Consider the following 21,258-nt stretch of genomic DNA (forward strand, 5'->3'; position numbering starts at 1 on the left):
CCCAGAATGACTAAGGAGAGTGTTGTGGGAGTCATTAAAGATGCAAAGTAGATCTTACGGTCCCCTGGCCCCGGCTGGCTTGCTACCAGAATTAAAATACAACAAAAGCAGCTATTTTGTGAAGATTCAAATGCACAAGCAGATTTAAAGTCATATGACTGCTCACCCCTGCACATCCAAGGTTTCAACATTTTAAATGGCTGCAAATGGAGATTTTATTTGCAAGTGGTTTTGACAGAAGTAAAGCATGATAGTGGAGAAATGAATCATCTTAACAAAAGAGCAATGGAAATTAGTTTTTCATGTCTTAGCCATGCTATAATTTCCTGTGACTGTCGGAAAGGATTAATTCATGGATTTCCAGTTCATTTCTCCTTTGCTTTTGATGTGGTTAGTGTCGTTTTAATGCCTGAACTTCTAGATGTGCTATGTTTTGGTAAGTTAACCAGCAGTTCAACAGCTGTAAAGAATCAGAAATTAATGAAGTAGTAACCCTGAGCAGAGATTTCCCTGCTGCAGACATGTATTCAGATATGATGTATTGACTTTCATGAAATTATTCTAGATTTATACTAACACAAGTGAGAAGGGACTCAAACAGGCTCCCTTGAAGCTGAAGGATACACATCATGAGACAAGCTTTGCACTAATCTGCATAAGTGGTAATGTACAGTAATTTCTGTCATTTAAACAGTATTCCTCTGGGTTTGCTATCTGAGAGCTGTGTAATTCAATCCTAATGATGCTGCTCTGTGCTATATTCAGAAAGAGAAAAGGAATAGTAAAAAAGTGATCACTTTATCCAGCAAAGAGACCACTTCATAGAAAGGATATAGTCTGTCCTACATCAGTCTCTCAATAGAGATGGGGCAATTAAGAACTTGACACGATCTGCCCCCTTACCTTTATCTAACTTGAATAATCAGGCTGATGGCTGAAATTCCTATTATGTATTTTGCTGTGTTGATTTTAGGAGAATGGCACAGAATAGGAAGCTGGCAATGAAGTGATTACCTAGTAAGAGATCAGAACACCTGCTCAGTATTAAATTCATGAAGTCTATATATAGGGTTGGATAGAAGATGATAGAAATGGAGTAAAATACTTTTCTCCATTTTCATTTTCAGGGTGGGGCATGAGAGACTGCATCTAACAATGTAAGAACATACAATTTGAGATTGCCAAATGCCAATATCAAGGTAGTGTGTTGCCCTGTTTCTTAGCTCAAGACTGTGTCCATGACATGGCTTCATCAAAGAAGAGACCCGTGCTTCACCTTGACCAGGTGGCACATGTCATCCTACAATAACCTTGTGCCATACTCCACTGCCTGCTCAGCTGTTCTTGTCTCACTCTCACTCCCATCCTACAGACACGACCAACTTTTTCACCTGACCTCCTCTTAAGTTTCTCCTCTGCTTCATAAGTGTTATTGCCCTTTTCTTTCATTTGTCTGAATAAGAGGGCTAACTTAAATTTAAGTGCTTTTTCCCAACTTCCAATTAGTTTGAAATATGTCGCTTTTGTTTCAGACCCAAAGAAAGATTTGTCCTGAAAACTTGGCAGTTTTCCCAACTACATCAGTAGTTCTGGGGCCTGGGGGGGGGGTTGTGTCAGGCACTGTGGTCCTTTCCTCAGTTTCCTTTTCATCTAACCTATTAGCAAGGTTGAAGTGTACCTTGCAAAACACTAATGAATGTGAAATCTGAGGTAGGTAGGTAAATAGGAAGATAGATAGGTAGATAGATGGACGTGTATATGACTGAAACTTATTTTGGAGGTGGACAAATCATATGAAATGGCCAAGCCTACCAAAGCCTCAGCCCTTCAGAATAACGTAAACATTTTGTTTGGAAATTCTGAAATGCAATCAGGAGCATGGAATTGGAAGGTCCTCAAGTCCAGTCTCCTATTTTCATTAGCAGCTACTCCATATATTTCCTTTCATGAACTAACTGAACAAAGTCCAGTAGAACCAGTTAAATTTCATTTCCTTAATATTCTTGCTAAAAGACTATTCTAGCACCTCATTTTGATGGTGCTGTTAATGGTCATTTTCATCCCAATTTGTTCTCTTGCCAACAAGATCTTTTAATTTAAATAGATCCCTTCCTTCCTTCCTGTTCTGAGTTGATCTTTCCTGAATATAGATGACCAGAAGAAGACCCTGTTTTCCAGGTGAGGTACCAAATTCCTTGTCCAATGCCTTGTACATCACCTGTACATAAGACTGGCTCTTCTGGCTCCATGAAGGTTACCAGCTCTCTACGTGATGTCTTGAACGATTAGGGACATTGAAAACCCTAGGACAAATGACCTTTCTGTGGACCTTTTAATCTACCATTTTGTGGAGTCTGGAACACAAATATTGTACATGCCCCATGAAGAAGGTTGTTACAAGATGAAGGGAACCATCCCATGACTGTGTCTGGAGCTGTAGATCTTCGGAGTATGATGCCTTCCTGCTAGGTGAGCTGGAAGAGAATCAGAGATGTTCTCCATGGGAGACTCTAGCTGTATTTTGACAGAAATTAACTGAAACTGATATAAAAATGCATAAAGTGCTTTAACTTCAGTGAGTATTTTCATCAGAAAATTCCCAGCTAGTGCTGACCACATGCTAGGCAACCAAAACACCCACTGGTCTTATTTATGCTTGGAGTCTTTCCTAAGGTATCACGCACTTAAAGCACCATTAATTATTGCCTAGTTACTTTCAGCAATGAGGTATGGGCAGAAAAAAAGTGCTCTGAGATGGTAAAGTTGTCAATTATAGCTGATAATTAAGGGGCCAGGTGTGTGTTTTATTTAACAAGATAAATATTTCCCCAGATGTTGCCTATCTGAAAGTTCACAACCACACAGGTGTTTGGCACTTGATGTGCTGAAGTTACCTTCAGTAGGTACTCATTTAAGATGGCCCCTTTTTTGTGTGTGCAGTAGGGTTTAGATTGGCATATAAGCATGTTGCCTGTTGAATGTTGTGTTCCTCTTTCTCTCTCTGAATGCTGGGCTAATTTACCTTAGTATGCACCAGAAATGTTATTTTAATTTATTTGTTTGGGTAATTTTCTAACTAGAGTAGCTGTCACGTGCTTCTGAGTGCTGGCATACCCTACAGAGAACGTAGTCTTACAACAGGGTGAAATATCTTAGCAGTGTTTTTAAAAATAATGCCTTATTTTGGCAACAGGTAACAAAAGCTGACATGAAGGGGGCACTGTTATCAAACATTTCTGTTTGGAATAACCTTTTCTTCAATAAAATGAAAAATGAAATGGTCAAAGTGTCAATGGGTCCTAAAGCCCACAGATTTTCTAAGGAAAGAATGGTGTAGGCTAAGTACCATGAAAGAATCCGGAGTTATTTCCTTCTGTTTTAATCTCTTTCACTAGTTAATTCTTGATGGTGTTATTCCTTGGAAGAGTAGCATTGGGTTTAGTCTAAGGCTTTTGGAAATTGCTTAAGTGCTATTTACTAACTCAGTTGGACTAGATGATCATCGTAGGTCCCTTCGAACTGTTCTAGTTCAATAACTTTTCAATTAACTAAGACCTCTATGACTCTGGTTTAAATGCAGCTTTGCATTTATATATTTATTATATTTATAGCTCTAATTTTTTTAGAGATATTTCTGTAACACCTGGTATGGAGAATTCTAGATGGATTAAACTGCTTTTATAACGGTACAGAATCCTACCATTCTCATGTAGAAGTAATGTATGCATCTTTCTACTGACAGAACAGGCCTGCTTTCAGTGGTTAGGGAATGTATATGTAAACTGGGACAGGTCCAGGGTATGAAGAATACACAGGAAGGTACTCAGACTTTACCTCATTGATTTTGCTTTCAATGTGAAACCAACTGACATGTAAAAGAAAAATCCACTAATCGTTATTAAAAGAAAATAGACCATCTCTGGCTCAGGAAATCCCGGTGATTTCTGCACTGGAGGCACAGTCAGTGTACTGGGGAAATGTCAGTCCCCACTTATCTGCTCTTTTTTCTGCATGTCTGCCCCTAGACAGTGTTGGAGACAGGATGCTGGGCAAGGTGGACATTAGGTCTGGGGCAGAGCAAGTGTTTGTAGATCTTCATGGCTTCCAACTGGCCTCCATCAGCAAGGAAAATTCTTCAGATGAGCTATGGCACCAGAGAACTCCTCTGGCTTCCTAAGGGAACTCTTTTTGTTTTGTTTCAGTGGCTGCAATAATAATAATAAAAAATTCCTATTTCCACATAAGTAGAAAAAAAATTCCCATTTCCATCTAAGTCAGCTGTCATCCGTCTTAGAATAGAATAAGGAAGACTGAGGAGACCAGTTTGGTTGTGGGTTTTTTTAATCTTAACCTTTGTGTCTTTCCTTTTGCACTCGGAGAGTGAATTATTTCGATAGCTCTTTCGCCTCTCCAAAAAAGTACTTCTGAAGAAAATTAATATTTCAGACTAAATGCCTTCAGCCTATAAGAGGCTCCCCGATATCAAATATCCCAAGTATCCAATATCAAACACTCCAAACATACAATTTCCCGATGTGATTTGAGTCATCTCAAATCTCACCAAAGTGATACCTAAATAATCTGTTTAAAGTTTTTGTTCCTTCTGGCATAGCTCTTTATAATTTGTTTTACTGTCTAGCATTCTCCCATCATATAGTCAATAGCAAATACCTCCCCCCTGCTGCCCCAAACATATGTTACTGCAGCAAAACATTTCAGGTCGTTCCCAGAGGAAAGCTGTCCTTCAGATGCCAATCAAAGGTATTAATAACAACAACAAAATGAATTCTACTTTGCTTAGCTCATCCTAAAAGCTAAAGTGCTGCTAAAGGCTAGTCAGGAACATGACTGAAAGTTAAAGGTGTCCACCTAAAGAATATCGAAGAACTGTAGTTTGAAATTGTAATTTGAGTCTCAAAATAGCAGGTGATGACTGCTTCTTCCATGTCTGTGTTGCAGCAATCAATGTGAAATGCTAATAAATGTTTATGCTTTGTTTCCCGACTCTTTTTTTTTTTCTTCCCAGCAGAGATGTGGCGCTTTGAGAGGTGGCAGAATGAAAGCTCTGAAGGACCAAGTCCTCTCCCTGGGGAGCAGGTAGGGCCTCAAAGCACCACCGGTGTTGTGATGAGTGTTGCCATAACAAGCATTTGAATACTGAAATAATGAGAGATGCTGTGGGAATGTGAAGCTGGATCCTAATTTTTACCTGTGAGTAAAATTTCAATAGGACTATCAATGGTAATGCGGGCATGCATGCTGTTTAGTAGGATCAGTCTCTGTCCCTGAGCCTGTTGCAGCAGATATGTCTAAGAGGAGAAGTTATGACTGAAGTCATAATCAGTTTAGCGCTAGCAATTTTTTTACCAGGGACTAGGCAGGCATCAAAAACTCATTTCATGTAGACCACCAACACTTGTCACATTAAATTAACTACTGGGTAATTTTAAATATGTACTTTTAAAGCTGAATAACAGCAGACTCAGCTACCTGTCTCCTGAGATGTTGTTGTTTGTACATTGGTGTTACACTAGTGCCAAGATGCTCCAAGCTCTAGACCCTAGTGTGTGAAATAAAAGAAATACTCCAAAGCTTCTGTAGGCTTAGAAGATCCTACAGGATTTTGATCTTTACCCTACTGATTAATCTCAATGATGTAAAAATCTGTCAGTCATTGAAAACTCCACTGTCAACATAAAGAGTGTGAAAGAAGAACGAAACATAAAATTTTGTTTTTAGAAAAAGTGACACTGTCCGTACGATTTAAAAGCAAGTTGTTCTAGTATGATGTAGCATTCTTTTTGTCATTCACTTCTGAACACACTTTGAATGATAGCTGCACTTTTAGAGTAGTATAGATTTTGATATCAGACAAGTTTTCGCTAGTCTGACCTAAATTACTAAAAAATCAACCACCTAACTTTGCCAGACAATGAGTCTATGCTCTGCTCAAGCAGTGGTATGCTATAATATTCTTAAAAGTGTAGGCTGGGTTAAGAAAATATGGGTCATATCCTCTAATGTGAATACTCTTCTCATTTGTCCTGAATTTGAATCACTAGTGTATTCAAAGCCACCTTGGATAATTAGGATAATCTCCTTAAATTGCTTGTGTCTCCTGATGCCTACAATAATACCACAACAGCATCCTGCTGTGTCACTTACTGTAATGCCCCATGTCTTAACTGCTTCATCCCATTCTGCTTTCCTGTATCCATTCGTTTTATCGACCTGATGCCTGGGACTACAGAAACTGCAGAAGTGATGGGGCAGGGATCCTTTTTTCACTATTTGGCATGTCCTCAGTTCAGTCTGTGACTTCAAACACTGTATTATGGATACAACAAACCTCAGACTACTTGAAACCTGGATAGACCTTGAATCCTAGACAGAAAAAAAAAAAAAAGTTAAAACCTTTGGTTGTTAAAAAAACATCTTGTCTAGTTTAGTTGTTTTCATTTCTTTATGGCAAGCACTTCCAGCACAGCCACAGCGGAGGTAATTGGAGCCGCCTAGTGAATGTAAATCTGAGGAGGATTATGCCCACTGTCTATAAAGCTCATGTAGCTCTTGAGCAACCCAGCAGTGATCAATTCATTATCATTACAAGCAGCCTGCCAAAGAAAACCTACAGGTTATTGAAGGCAAGATGACTGTAAAATTAGAGATCAGACCAACTCTAATGTTCACTAATGGACATGAACATTAGCTTTGCAGCTTTAGCCAACTGCGCTGAAAGAGACCCTGGTGACATTTTTGGATGAAGTACATTAGGGATTGAAGATTTTCTTTTTTTTAATTTAACATATTGATTTACTTTTTATTGGGAGTTAAAGTGGCTGAGGAAAGAAAAAAGTTGGAAAGGATACTGGAAGTGGAAAGGAATGAAGATTGCCCACTGGCTTGTCTTAAATATTCCTTTCCTAGGTTTTTGCAATATTCAGCAATGGAATCTCTGAGTGAACATTTTCTCCCCACAAAACTTTGTTTACTTTACAGTCCAGTACTAGCGCTGTCAAGCACTACGTGCCAAATGAAACATTGGAGGTAAAACTGACACCATATAAACTTAAAAAAAAGCCAAGTTTATGTGTACAGAGAGCTACTCACTGTTAGTGAGCAGATCTTGAACAATAAGTAGAAAAAACAAGTAATTTCTGCTGTCTTGACTGCTTTGTTGTAAAAAAGGTGTGATAACCTCTTAGTAATTATGGCTTTTACACTCTTTAGGAGGCAAGTAACCTCTGCACAACAGTTTTAAGAGCAAGTGACTTGAAAGATACCTTGATGTGTAAGCAGCTGTCCAATTTCCCTATTAGATTTAGCATCACATCAAGAAACCTACTCCTCTTCAATTAATTTTTTTGTTGCAGAAATTACACTGAAACAAAAACTTGTGCGCCTTTTTTCAGCTATGCTGCATTCCTTATTCTGACTAAACTCCTTTTACGCTATTAGCTGCCCATAAGTACCCCCAGGATTAGCTCTGCCCTTTTTAGTTCTTTATACAACACTTTATCATGTTAACTCGTAACAGGCTCCATATAAAGTAGCATGGCCACAGCACTGGCAGTTACATGCAAAAGCCTGGGCAGGACTTCTTCCCTGGCAGCCACTGGGATTTGGGGTTGGTTACACATATCAGGCATTTATTGTCTTTGTGTGGACTTCAAAAAGCACATTAAAAGAAACCCAGGGTTGTTGAAAAGCTGTCCTTTTACTGAATTTTCTGAAGCCTTTAAGCAGAAATTTCTGTTATTCGTGCCAGACGTCTGTGCGGTCACATACTACCGCAGAATATTTTGCATCTTCCCCATAGCAGTTCTGCGCAAGTGCTCTAGGCATCTAAGAGGGACCCACTGCTCCCTTGCCTGTAGCTTGCCCAGGGATGCCGCCCAAGGTGACTCCCCGTGATCGCAGCCCAGCGAGCACCGGTTGTGCTGGCGTGCAAAGCCCCGGGTGACAGGGTGAAATCTGGATTGGCCTCAGTGGCTTTGCATTGTGCTCTTCCCAAAGATATGCCTGGAAAATAAGCTGCAAGTCTGGGGACTATGAGGCTCAAGCAGGGACCCATGAGATGCTGGTCCCTGTGGAGTACCTAGCCTTAAGAGAGCTGCTTTAATTCGCTGGGGAATCGAAGGCAACGGAGGTAGTTGGAGGGCAGGGAGTGAGGTGTGCCTAAGGGCTGGGGCGAGAGAGAAGGAAGCCGGGGAAAAGCTCAGCATTATGTAGGTCGTTCGATAAACTGGTCCCAATGCAGTTTATTTTTAAAAGAAGTGCTAGGCATGAAAATTTTCTGTGATTGTGATAAGGTCCACATCTTGGAGGGGATGGAACTGAGACATACTTCTTAATGCTAACTGAGTACTGCCCCGGTGCTGACTGAAGCCGAAGATATCGAAGACACTCCCCAGCTGCATGTTGTGTTTTCACACCAGGACATTTCCTCTTCCCTCCCATCCTCCTATTTTCTCCATATTTGTTATTCTACTTCTCTTTTTCTCAAATATTATAGTAATTGCTCTAACAACAAAATCCTGAATAACGTAACAGGAAACCGAGAAAATAAGAGGAGTGCTCATCCCTTTCCTCAAGAAATTTTACTAGAAGCCATAAATGATTCACGTAATGGAGGTGAGACAGACTCTTGCCTGATCCCCTATCTATCATAAGCTGCTCAGCTTTACCTATTTATCACTGAATTGATGGATGCCTGTTACTATAGTGAAAGGGGGGCGGGGGAAGCAAATCTTACATTTGTGTAGCAAAAAGCAGAAAATGTTTGTGTGGAAAAACAGTCAAAAGCTGGGAAAGAGCAGTGAAAGGGCAATGCACTATCCTTACATAGCTGCATGAATGAAAACTCAATACTATGGTACCAAAGCTCTTCCAGGATTCGAGCTTAAATAAGTCCCCTGTGTTCCCCCTTCTGAACATGAGAGAGCTGCCCTTCTGCATGTTTTAGGGTAAAATCCTGTCCCTTTGAGACCACCACAATTCTTTATTGTTGATTTTGGTGGGATCAGGGACTTAATCTAAATATTTTATGGTACCATCACATAGCATAACATCTTATAATTCTTGGGGGAAAAAAATCAGATACTCATTTGTGATGCCATGTGGCAAAGGATATGTCCATATGGCCATGTTCACAGCAATCAAACAGATAATGCCACTGAATTCAGTAGGCACCATCGCAGCACAGCCCTGCGGAGGCTGAAAGAGAAAAAAAATCATTGATTCAAATGAGGCCAAGATTTCACCTCATGTTTTTAGTGTAGCAAATGTTATTGCAAGCCCACACAGAGCCAGCGTGAAGCGCAAATTACCACAGGAATTTGTCATATTCATTACCAACCTAGCATCATTAGTTTATATGAGTGTAGGCAATTAGGAGAGAGGTTTCAGTTTCTTTCTTTGAAAATGTGAATTTTATTAACAAAATGACAAGCTTTCTTTCAATGAAAGCAAGTCATATGCTGCAGGAAGAGTCATAAATTTGAGGAAAGAGCTGAGAGCCAATGTTTAACGAAGGCAGCATCACTCCACAGACTAGAAAACAGGCAATAACTCAATTCCTTGGGTACATGGGAATCCAGCAGAAGAAAAGTAACCACGGCTGAGGAAATTTTGTTTGCAAAGGCAGATTTAAAGCTACGGAAGACAGAGTAAAGACACTCAGGGGACATCAGTGGACCTTGTTGTCAGACACTGTACCTAGATTTGGTTATTTTCCATTTATTGCTCTTCATTCTTTGGTTATTTGGTGACATCCCGCCCCCCCCCCCCCATGTTTGATAACCCCTGTATGTGAAGCGAAGCTGCACTACTTCTTGTAAGCAATAATATTTCTCCCAGCGAATGAACATAACTGATGAAGATGCCTCCCTTTTCTCCTGCAGGAGTTAGTCCCCCCCAGTACGTTGCTATTAGCTCAAGTCTGGTTCCATCTGATTTTTTTGAGTATCAGTGGAAGAAGAGGAAAAAATATAACAGCAGTTTTGTCCATGGATGCGTAAACATTATGTATGTTTGAAAAAGCTACACGCAGGCAAAAGCCCCCAACCCAGTTTGCAATCTGGTGTAACTTTCTTGCAGTCCAGGGTAGCTGTGTTTGCTGGGATTTTGTCACCTCACAGAATTAACGGGAGCTGTCAACGCGGGTAATCCGGTTCTAGAGCGACCTCTCGTGTTATGTCGGCTAACTTCTGTTTGGATTGTTTCTTTTGCCCAGTTTCCAGTAAGGTTATGAAAATATCATCAAATCGCTTTGGATGCTGGTTTTGCTCTGTGCAGCGAGCTCAGTTACACTTCCCCCCTCTCATGCTTGTTGCTTAGTCAATGTGCTGCATTGCCCTGACTCCCTTTTTTTCCTGAAATCATCCCAACAGCACTAGCGAGAGGATTTCCCCCCTCTTTTAAATTAATTTTCATGTATATTCACTTCTGTTTGGAGTCTTCACCTTTCAGTGAAATGACCAGATGTCTCAGAAAGCCTGGAGCAATGCTGGCATCAGGAGACTTCGCCCCCATCCTGAGTGAGTGCAGACTGAGATGCCAATATGTTCTGGTTTGTAATGGATGATTGATTTGCAAGGCTGTTTTGCTCTGATTCTCCCTTGCTTAAAGAAGCATTGGGCCATTTTTATTCTTTTTTGTACCAAGCACTATTTCCCCTGTCTGTGGTCTTGTGTCCAATAAATCCAATCATATTACTTTTCTAACTAGCTACTCTTTTCTTTGTGATTTTTTTTTTTTTTCCCTCCAGAGGGGTTCATATTATTTGAATCTTTAATAGCAGTAAAATTACATTGGGGAAATAACCAGATTAGTTGCCCAAATACCTTTGAATGTACAAGGATCGTCCATGGTGGAAGCCTGCTTGTCAGCAGCCCTATGGACAGAGCACCACACTTTCTGTCTTCTCCTTGGGCCCACGATGTGACGACTCCTCCTCCTCTCATCTCACGCATCAGATCCAAACATCTAACATCCACACTTCGTAAGGCTTTGTAAGCTGCATCTTCAGGCACCATGGGCAACCCTGTGGAGAGACCCCTCAGGTTCTGCCAGAGTGTGAAGACGTGCAGCCACGCTCCAGCTGTGCTACCATTAGAAGGTCCTCCCCGTCCAGTGAAAAGAACATAAAATTGTTTCTCTGTGTATAACCCCTCTCCCTACAGATGTTCACCTCTGAAATACCAGTACGGACCAGGTCACCTCTGGGGAGAAGCCTGCAAATAGCCAGAAAGTCAGAGTTTGGACCTTAGTGGCAGCTGGCATAAGACTGGAAGTGGGATTTAGAAGTTACAGCCTCCAGTTTATAGTCCCCTGTCTTTTCCCTGAGAACTGGAGTATAGCTTGGTTGAACAATAGTAATATCACTAATCTAATCCATTCCAGGTCCCCAGAGCTTTTTAATGTGTGCTACAAATTAATTACACAACTTTTACAAATAACAGGGACTGAGCTTTTAATTCCTCATGCAGTGGGGAGTGTGCTAAAACATAACCTGCCAGCATACACGCTAGTCTGCTTTACAGACTTTTTATGCTGGTCTGGCAAGAGAAAGAAGTCTCCAAGTTAATGGGAATTGGATTCTCAATGTTTTAAAGTGGGAAGAGGGTCTCACAGAACAACGCTCACAAATGATCTGCCTTTAGGTGCCAAGGATTGCTGTTTTATTTTTAAAGGCATTATTTTTCTTGCAGGACTGTAGCTGGAGTTCCTTCGCGTAGGAAAAAAATGAATAGAAGGCAGTCACCCATCGTGACCTTCACTCACTAAGGTGAGTGTGAGTTTTACCACTGCGTAAAACGGACAGAGGCTCTGACTCTGATATATTTTAATTTGCTTTTTTTCACTCTGACATCATGTTCTCACTCGGTTCATTACATTAATCTGTTTTCTGAGAAGCAACCTTTTTTGTGTCAAGTTCATATACGAAATCGTGAAGAAGTCTTTCCCAATCTCTGGATGCACTGGCGAGCACCTGATGGAGGATTTTTCGGATGATCCTCAGGAAAAAAAAAAAAAAATTCCTCGGGAGACTCTTTTGTGTAGAAGAACGCTTTTCCTCTAGAACCGAGGGAATCCTGCAGATGTACAGTTTACCCCTAGAGGTCACTGCGATCCAGGGATTTCAGCGGGTCCTCCCTGGCAGCGAGCGCAGTCGGTGCCGCCGCCGCCGCCGCCGCCGCTGCTGCTGCAGAACAATGCGGCGTCCCGCTGGCCTGGGCCGGCGGGGAGGTCTGCAGGGGCTTCACAACTCTCCTGAAGAGCCTTCCCCCCCGCCCCCTTTCTTTTTCATTTCTTTTTTTTTTTTTTTGAGGTTTAAGGCTTACCACTAGGAACCAGCAGGTAGTCAGCTTTTTTTCAGGTGAAATTATCTATTTTTCCCCTCCTTTTTAATTTTGGCTTCTTCCTTTGCACTCGGGAAAGTGAAAGATAAATATGGCCAGTTATTAATTATTTTAAACTCAGGAGGGAATTCACCTTCAGCAGGTGAAGAAGATGACTTCTGGGTTCTTCAGTGTAAATTCTTTGTAGGAGTGAATTTTACTGCGCTGCACAATTTAGGCTGCCTCTGATTTAGCTTTCTGGCACGATTTACTAGTATCTCCCATTTTTTAAGCATCTGATTTGAAATTTTTTTGAGTTAACTCTCCAGTTCCGGTGTAGATTGCTGGTAGCTTTGAGGCTCGGTGTTACGCAGACTGGTTCAAAAGCATCATGCTACTTTTGCAAGGGTTTTTTACAAAGAGTTCTTCACACTTTAGTTTCACTTTGCCGTTTGGAACAACTCAAGATTAGCTGGAGCTATGCTGTTGGTAGCATTCTAATGAACCACAGGCTAGCATTTAAATTTGGTGGGGGGAGAGATACCAAACTGCCCTACTTAAAAATCAATCTTTTTCAGACTCTTCCAGGTCTGCTAAAAATTTTGAAAACCCTTTGAAATGTGAGCTTCTTTGTCTCAACTCTAGAAAAATAGATCTATACCAAAATGTGAAAAAAAAGTCTAGGAAAAAAAAAAAATCTTTTCTGACTTTTCACAATATTATGATCATATTCTGCCCACAGAAATTTGCTTAAGTTCTACAGTAAAGCAAGTATATGTAGCCAGAATAAGTGAAAGAACAGTTGGCCAAAACTTCCTCCATAGAAAACTTTAAACATGGAAAAATACCCATGGCTAGAAATAAGTGTATTGGTGGAGCTGGGTAGGCTATGGTCCCTTCTCTATGACACGCATTGTAATTGAATACAGCAGAATCCCACCTTTGTATCCTACTGCAAAATATGCAAATTTCTATGAATAATGGATTTAATCCTATTAGAAAAGAGATTAAAAGTAGTTAAACATGTCAGCCTTGATTCTGCTCTATGACTTGTTAGCAGAGACAGAACTATATGCTTATCCAGTTGATGAACTGTTGTGGCATCAGCAGCTACAGCCCTCTCTTGGGAACCTGCCATCTTTGCAAAACCTGGCTGTTGTAGTTTTCCTTATCTGAAATGACTTTTAAAATAGCATCTGCTATCTAATACTATACATTCTGGTGATAATCCTATGCTCATTTGTTCTGGATTGGCCTAGCGTTTGGAGGAGAAATCACAAATCCAGAACGGATGTGGTGCACTTTTTGTGCCTGACTTCACTACTGACTCTTAGTAAGTCCTATAGCGAGCCATTTAAACTTTTTACATTTTGATTTCCTAACTTGCACAAGATTTGGCATAGCTGCACTAGTACGCATTGTGTGGGAATGACCAATTATTAACAGAAGTTGGGTAATCCTATTTGGACGGTGTAGAAATTATAGAAATTGCAGGCATTCAATTACGGAAATATCCACTATCTGACCAAATAGCTGTGATAAAATATCACAGTGGTGTAAAGAAGACATATTGTGAAGTATTACATATTACATGGAAAAACGGAAGAAATGCCACTGCAATAATTCACTAGATAAAGATATAAATACAGAAATTGACCTTTTCTGGGTTCCCAAAATGAGTTGTGTGTATTGGCAGTGGGTAGGGCGTATGCATAGCACTTAATGGGGTGGAACAACTTAGTTGGGGGGAAAAAAAAGAGGTGGTAATGTACGGCTCTGATTACTTTCTGTTTCTTGCAAAAAAAGAGAGCGATGGGAAAAAAAAAAAGTGAATTTTAACAGTTAGTTGAGTTGAATAGAACAGGGCCTCCTCCAGTAAAGGCTTTGCAGGCAGCTCTAGCATGGGGAACATAATGACCATGGTTGGCTGCAGTGGAAGTACTCGTGCTGTAAGGGCTGCAAGCGCTTCAGTGTCCTTCTGAAGCAGAGCCACGAGACCCCTCTGTCACGTGAGGCCACAGCAGCAGGGCAACTGTAAAAGTTAAATGTGTGTATTCGCACATAGTATGTGGGAACCTACACGTGTAGTTTGCTAATATGTGAAGTTATCCCAAGAATCAAAGTTCTAAGCAGAGCTTTTTTTTTATCCTTTTTTTTTGCATTTTCTTTTTTAATTTCAGTTTAAAAAAATCTGCTTAAATGCTTGGCAGTTGTGGCCCTACAAAAGATCGTTAAAATCCTGTTGAAACATGAAATTTCTGGAAAGTATCTGAAAAGCTGCTCAGCCTCAACCGTTCAGTCTTTCCTTCAAGCATGGAAAGCTTTACTTTTGTGAGATGGGTTTTCACTGCGTGACAGACCCCTGCTCTTTCCCATAGTGTTGCTTTATCATCTGTTTGCATTACTTTGAAACTGTTTTTACTCACAACTGTTATGACAGAGGGTGAGACCATATCATTTTTTAGTATCAGTAGCAAAAGTCCTCCTGCAGCCCACCTGGCCTTTGCCTGAGAGGTGGTACCACTCGGGAGAAAGCAATGTCCTACTTTCTGGATTTTTCCAGTTTTGTTTACTGAGAGAACAGTGCGTTTTATCATTTAGCCATGACATATGATGGGGCGAGGAGATCCAGAGAGATTTCTCAGAGCTGCCAAATTTGATGCAGTTCTGTGAAGGATATTTCTTACCAGTGAGAAACCCTCCCATTTCTTGCTCCCTTCTCATCACCAAAAATGTATCTGTTCCTCTCTCTAGGTCAGCCTACTTCCTGGCAGGCTTGCAGCACTCCAGAAGAAGTAGGACGTTGAAGGGCAGAAAGAAACATCAAATGGGAGGGTTTCATCAGTCCTCAACTAGCTCCTGCCAGAAAGACCAGCAGCATCGGCTTCTCTGCCCCAAACTGTGCTTCCTTGTGTCTCATTTGGGACCCTTGAGGCTTCTGCTGCAATTATGAACATAAGAAGGATGCTCCTGCAGAGAGCACTAGGGCAATCCTCAGGAGCCATAGGAGAAGATGGACGGCTGCTCTGGGGCTTGTGGTCCAGCAGGACCAGGAGCAGGGGATGCTCTCAGAGGCCAAAATGGTGATACGGGTGTTTTTGGCAGCTGCTGCAGCGAGTAGCAGAGACGAAGGCGGTGACCTGCCTGCCAACGAGACCCCGCTTCTAATACACCACTGTGGCACCAGCCATGGGTCTGTTTAAAATGGGGATTTTACTGCTGTGGGGCAGGGAGGAGGAGGAATCATCAGAAAGGGTGGAAAGCAAATAGGAAGAAAACAAGTGAGGGGAAAGCAAGGCATTCAGCCTGGCCCGGCTCAGCCCCTCGCAGAGGGCAAACAGCTGTGGGGAGCCTGAAAATGGGAAGAAGAAGCAGGGAGAAGGAAGAGCCGGGGGCCCGGTTCTGCCTATCCTGCTTACAGGTTTGGTGTCTCTTCCCTCCGATGTGGTACCTCCCCTCCCCGCCCAACGCGAGGGCACCAAACTGCCCAGAACAGACGGGAACTACCGAGTGAAAATGCCTGCCTTTCATGCCGGAGGCACAATCCGGGCGAGGATTGTTTCCTTCCCAGTATGTCTGCCACCCTAGACTTAAATTCACCTTGTCAAAGAGCAGGCACCTGCCATTTCTTGAGAAATAAACACAGTCTCCGCCACGGTCCCTGGGGACCAGCAGAGACAAACAGCGCAGCAGCTTGCTGGGGCGCTCGCTGTTACGGGGATAAAACAGAGCGGCAGAGGCCTATTGATGCCCGATAGAAACAATAGAAACCAACTGCTGCAGTGAGAAAGCGGCCATTTGCCATGCCAGCTGCAGCCAGGGACAACAGAGGGAAGGGACGGGAGAGCACGGGTGGTTTGGGATGCCGCAGCCTCCAGCCCCGCAGCATCCTGGTGTGACATCCCTGTTTTGCCGCATTTCAGTGGTGACTAGATGGGGAGAGAAGTGAGGAGAGGAAAACAATGAATCAAGTTGCCTGCCTTTCTTTTTATCCTTTGAAAGCTGTGCTGATACCACTTTTGCTTGCTCCGGACTTGAAACATCCCGGGGAGGTGTCTGGAAGCCGGTGCCCAATGTGTGTTGTCCTGAATGTCCATTTTAGCTTCCTGTGCTGTCACTCAATGCAATTTCTTTCTGGAAATCTGATTTTGTCTCTAAGTTTTACACAGCTGTGGACTTTCTGTCCTCTGAGGGAGTTGGTGTGGGCCTGTCAGACCCAAAGTAAGGCAGATATTTCCTAGCCCGTAGCTCTGGCTGGATTATGGCTTGGTGACACTCTGAGAGGGTCCATGTAGCTGCCCGGCAGGGCTGTGGCCTGCCTGCCCTTGCCTCTGTGGTGGGCTTTTTGTACAATGCTGAATCCTCACTCTGTCTCGCTAAGTAGAGTGCTCAGACCTACCAACGGAATCCCATTCCTTTCATTCCAGTACATTAGCACCGCAGGTTGTGTAGCATTGCATCTCTGTCGGAGAATGACGTCGAGTCCAGGGGAGCACGCTTTTCGGCCAGGGCTTGCCCAGCTGCTGTGCAAATTCAGCTTTAGGCAGACATCAGTGAAATCTGCAGATCCAGGCTTTCCCCCAAAGCTTTACATCATTAAGCTTCGAGCCTTGCTCGCGATTTGCTAACTAGATCTGTCCCTAACATGGAGCAGCAACAGGAGCGTGTGGGCTCTGCTGTTCCTCAGCTGTTTAGCCACAATAATTAGGTGTTGTAAGGGATGGAGGATTGATAGGGAGCTCCGTGCATTGTCACACACCACCAAACGTTCCTGTGATACAGTTAGAAACTTAGAGGGAGTAGTAGAAGACTCACAACCATGAAAATAAGGCAAAATTAGAGATTTGGGGGTTTGGTCCTTTCAACAGGTATTACTACATGAGATTCTCAGAGGAGTATAAAAAGTGGGCAAGGGTTCATTCTGCTCATAGCTGTGGCCAGCCTCCATTGTTTCAATAGAAGAAGGTGAATAAATGTCCCAGAAACCATGCTAGATGTCAAAAGATGGGGGAATAATTAAGAAAATTGAGTTTCTTCTGGTCTGTTAGGTGACCAGCAAAAGCTCTGAGATATGGGGATAATACCCTATAACTGCTGCAGGTCACTGGTGGGTGATGGTGTCCTTCCAAATACCTTTGGAGACCTCATCACATCAGGGATCTACAGATTCAGCTCAAAAGCTTGGTCCTCTGCTATACCAACCCTTCCATAAACTTACAGGGCAAACTAAATGAGAGAAGAGGAATATAGTGAGAGGATGGCTTTTATGAGACATAGCTGGGGAAAAAAAAAATGGCAAAAACTTGCAGACACATCAGCACTTCTCCTGATGTCTTCTCCTGTGCTTTGATGAACAGGATATATAGTTGGGGGAAAACCCACAAAACCCACAATGCCAGCTCCTATAGCAGCTGTTCCTTAAGGCTTATTGCTAGGTAAGAGCATTGACTTTGTGGAGAGAAATCCTGCAGCACACTCTTCAGAAGCATACGTGGGGCTGTGGAAGTGTGTGAGGAAATCACAGCAAGCATGTCATCCACCTAGCCTGGTGGTAACAACTGGAAAAGCAAGCGGTATAGCTGGTAAGCTAGAGAAAATGATATCTTGGCTGTACCTTTGTTGCTCCGTATTACAGTGTTATAGGGAGAAATGAGTAGACGTCAAAATGATCTTACTGATTACTTACATATTCATACACAGATTTCATACAGAGTTTCCTATCAGGCATATTTATAGGAACTGTGAATTTGAAGTGAATATTAGGAGGAAAAATAAAGCCTTTAAATGCAATCATTTACTGGCATCCTACTTCTGAGAACCACTGTGATAGGGAGACATGAAGCAAGTAACTTGTGTTCCAGTAATAACTAGTGGAATCTGCCCAAACTGACGTATCAGATGGCTGTTGAAAATTGCCTATGAGCCATGTTCAGTTGGGAACAAAAATGGTAGCAAAATTCCTCCACTATTTGCAGTAACTGCAACAGAGAAAAATATCAAAAGTGGGTAGAAAATTATCCCCCCCCCCCAAATGTAGTATGACCAAAAAGAGGGGAAAAACCTATGTGCCATTTTTTCCTAATTCTTCAAGAAACACTATGAAAAAAAAAAAAAGTCACTCAGGGACAAGTTGCAGACAGAAGACATCAAAATTTGTTAAATAAATTAAGAACTGTGAAATACTTGCTCAGCTTTATTCAATCCTCTACTGTATAAGAAGCAAGCAGGAGAATGTACTTGTTTCTTCTACCAGTTTACTTCTTCAATAGACTCATTCATACAATGAAATCCTTCTTCAACTAGGGGAATAAAGGGAGAGAGGAAGAGAAATCCCTGGTCAGTACATCAGGTTTTCCATCTGATTTTTTCCTGGTACATGGGAAATACATAGCAGATTGCATGTTGTGTTTACTAAAGAACATACACATGCATTTAAATCACTTACAGCTTCCTTTTTTATGATGCAATTGTGAATTATGTTCTTTTTGCATTTGTAATTAGAGGGCAGAACAGATGCGAAAGCTTCGTTTAAAGTGATATGTCCATTAAAATAACCTAGACTGCCAAGTAATTGTTCACTATAGTGGGCGAATATGCCCATTGTAATAGTGTTTTTGTTCCAGTTCAATATATTGAAGGGACACAAGTCCTCAGCAAATGTTGCTCAGATTGAGAAAGTTCCTGAAACAGGGTGGTACTGGAATAGTTTTTGTTTGTTTTGGAGGAAAAAAAAAATGATGCCAACACCACCATACCTTATTCTGGTACAAAGCATCAGACTGACAATTTAAATTTGTGAGAAGTTTCCTGCTTTTTCATAAGAAAGCTTTCCTCAGCAGCACTTTTACTCACAATGGCACTTAGGCTACAAAATATTTTAAAATACTATTAGGCTTTTCATTTTGAACCAAGACTAAACAAGGGCTCAGATTTTGATCAAAGACAGCTGCCCCGTAATCTGTAGTTATGCTTGATTGAGATAGGCTCTGACAGCCAACATAACAATAGACAGACCATTCTTTAACATATTAACCCTTGTGACCTAATTAGCCATCCAAAAAATGCAAATAAGATCCTCAGCAACCTTTTTAACCATTCCCTTCTCAATGACATTTGATTTTCCTTTTGCAATGTCAATGCACTTGTGTTAAAATTTTAAAGATGTTTAGCCTTTCTGCAGAACAGATGCACACATTAAGCACTTGCACGGCTCTAATTGAAAACCTCTGTCTTTAGCCACCAGTGCTCACAGCAACGTTTGCAAGCTCAAGGTTGAAGATCTTGGCTAAACAGAATGTTAACCATCCTGACTACATCGTTTACACATTTGCTGATGATCAGTAAATACAGTTGAAATTGTAAACAGGGGAAGGGGGGGTGGCAGTGAAGGAGCAGAAGGGAAAGAAGAGAGGAAGGAGGAAAGGAAAAGCTGAAATCCCGGTGCCTTATTTACTCTTGCAAAATAGTCTGTATTTCTCTGAGTCATTTCAAAAAAAGCTTAAAAGGGATAATTCACAAGATGCGACAGAAAATATAATAATGAGAATACATCCCTGCCAGTGAATTTTTTTTTAACTGGCATTACATTATTTGTGCATGTTAACGGTAGTATATCTTCAGCATCTGTCTTTTTCCCTTTTCCCCTTTGAAAGCAAAGTCATAAAATCCACTGAAAGTTAACCTGGTCTGTTCTGGTCAAGCAGATTTAGATCAATATCTGTACAAAGGTTTGAATTCAGTTCACAGTAATCCTCATGTGGTTAATTATTGCCCCTAAGTTATTCTAGTGATGTGCTCATTTGCAAATGCTCTTGCGCCCCTTCCCGTTATATTTTGTAGTGACCCGTGGAGTAAAAATACACATCGGTTTGTTGGTTGTCTGTCTTTTTTGGCTTTTTTCACTTTTTTTCTTTCTCCACCTCCACGTGGTGCCTGCCACCAGCACTTTGGGTGTACACATGGTTCTTCCGTGAGCTGGGCAGGAAGCCCTGCATCCCAGTATGTCTGTTATTTCTTTATCACATAAGCTCAAATATATTGTGTGCCTGCTCCTTTGGACTGGGTAATGGAGTAATATCATGATGAGGAGTTGTGGGCTAAGAACCTGATGTTCGCTCAGCATGTGTTAGCCTAAAATGCTCTGTCGCTGAAGTAAACCTAAAAAACCCTGCAGTCTAAATTGTTGATGTAGCTGGGTTTTGGAGTCTCAGAGACATGTGTTTCCTAAAATTTCGAGTGTATGGAAAAGCATATATTAGTGCAAGCAAAAAGCATGACAAAACTTCCACTGGCATTCACTACAGAGACCAGCAGATGAAGTCTTGTAAGAAGTACAGAATAAATCAAAACATGATGAGCAACACCTCGTGGGTCCAGCCCTCAAAAAATCTCTGGAGATATTTGTCTTTTCATCTGCTTTTTGGTTTTTTTGAGAAGCGAGGTCTCACTTGCTGACTTTTTTCCTGGCTGAAGATTTACTTTTTGCTTTCCTTTTTATAAACTGGAGGCTGAAATTGCTGACACAATTGCATGATTTGAAAGTACTGGGATTTCAAAAGAAATCCCAAATTTCTCATCATTGGCAAGAAACTCACAGGAGCGCCTTCAGCTGAAGGCATTTGTGATTTTTATGGTGAGACTTGTGATGCACTCGAGTGTGTATCTACCCAACAGTGACCGCTGCAATTGCGGTGTACCTGGGCTGGCTTTATTTGTGCTATCCAGGGATGCTCAGCAGGAGCTGATCTGTCTCTTGCTGTCTGTAGGGTGGCTCTGCCTCCACACGGCTGCTGGTTTAAAACTAGCTTGGACCGTGGGCAGAACTCGCCGTCTTTGTTGTGACTGCAGCGCAGACACATATTGTGTTTCTCCGCCTAAAAGAACAGAAGACAAATGGGGATTTGCGGCAATCTGCATT

Source organism: Haliaeetus albicilla, chromosome 2 (genome assembly GCF_947461875.1).
Source record: "Haliaeetus albicilla chromosome 2, bHalAlb1.1, whole genome shotgun sequence".
NCBI classification, from domain to species: domain Eukaryota; kingdom Metazoa; phylum Chordata; class Aves; order Accipitriformes; family Accipitridae; genus Haliaeetus; species Haliaeetus albicilla.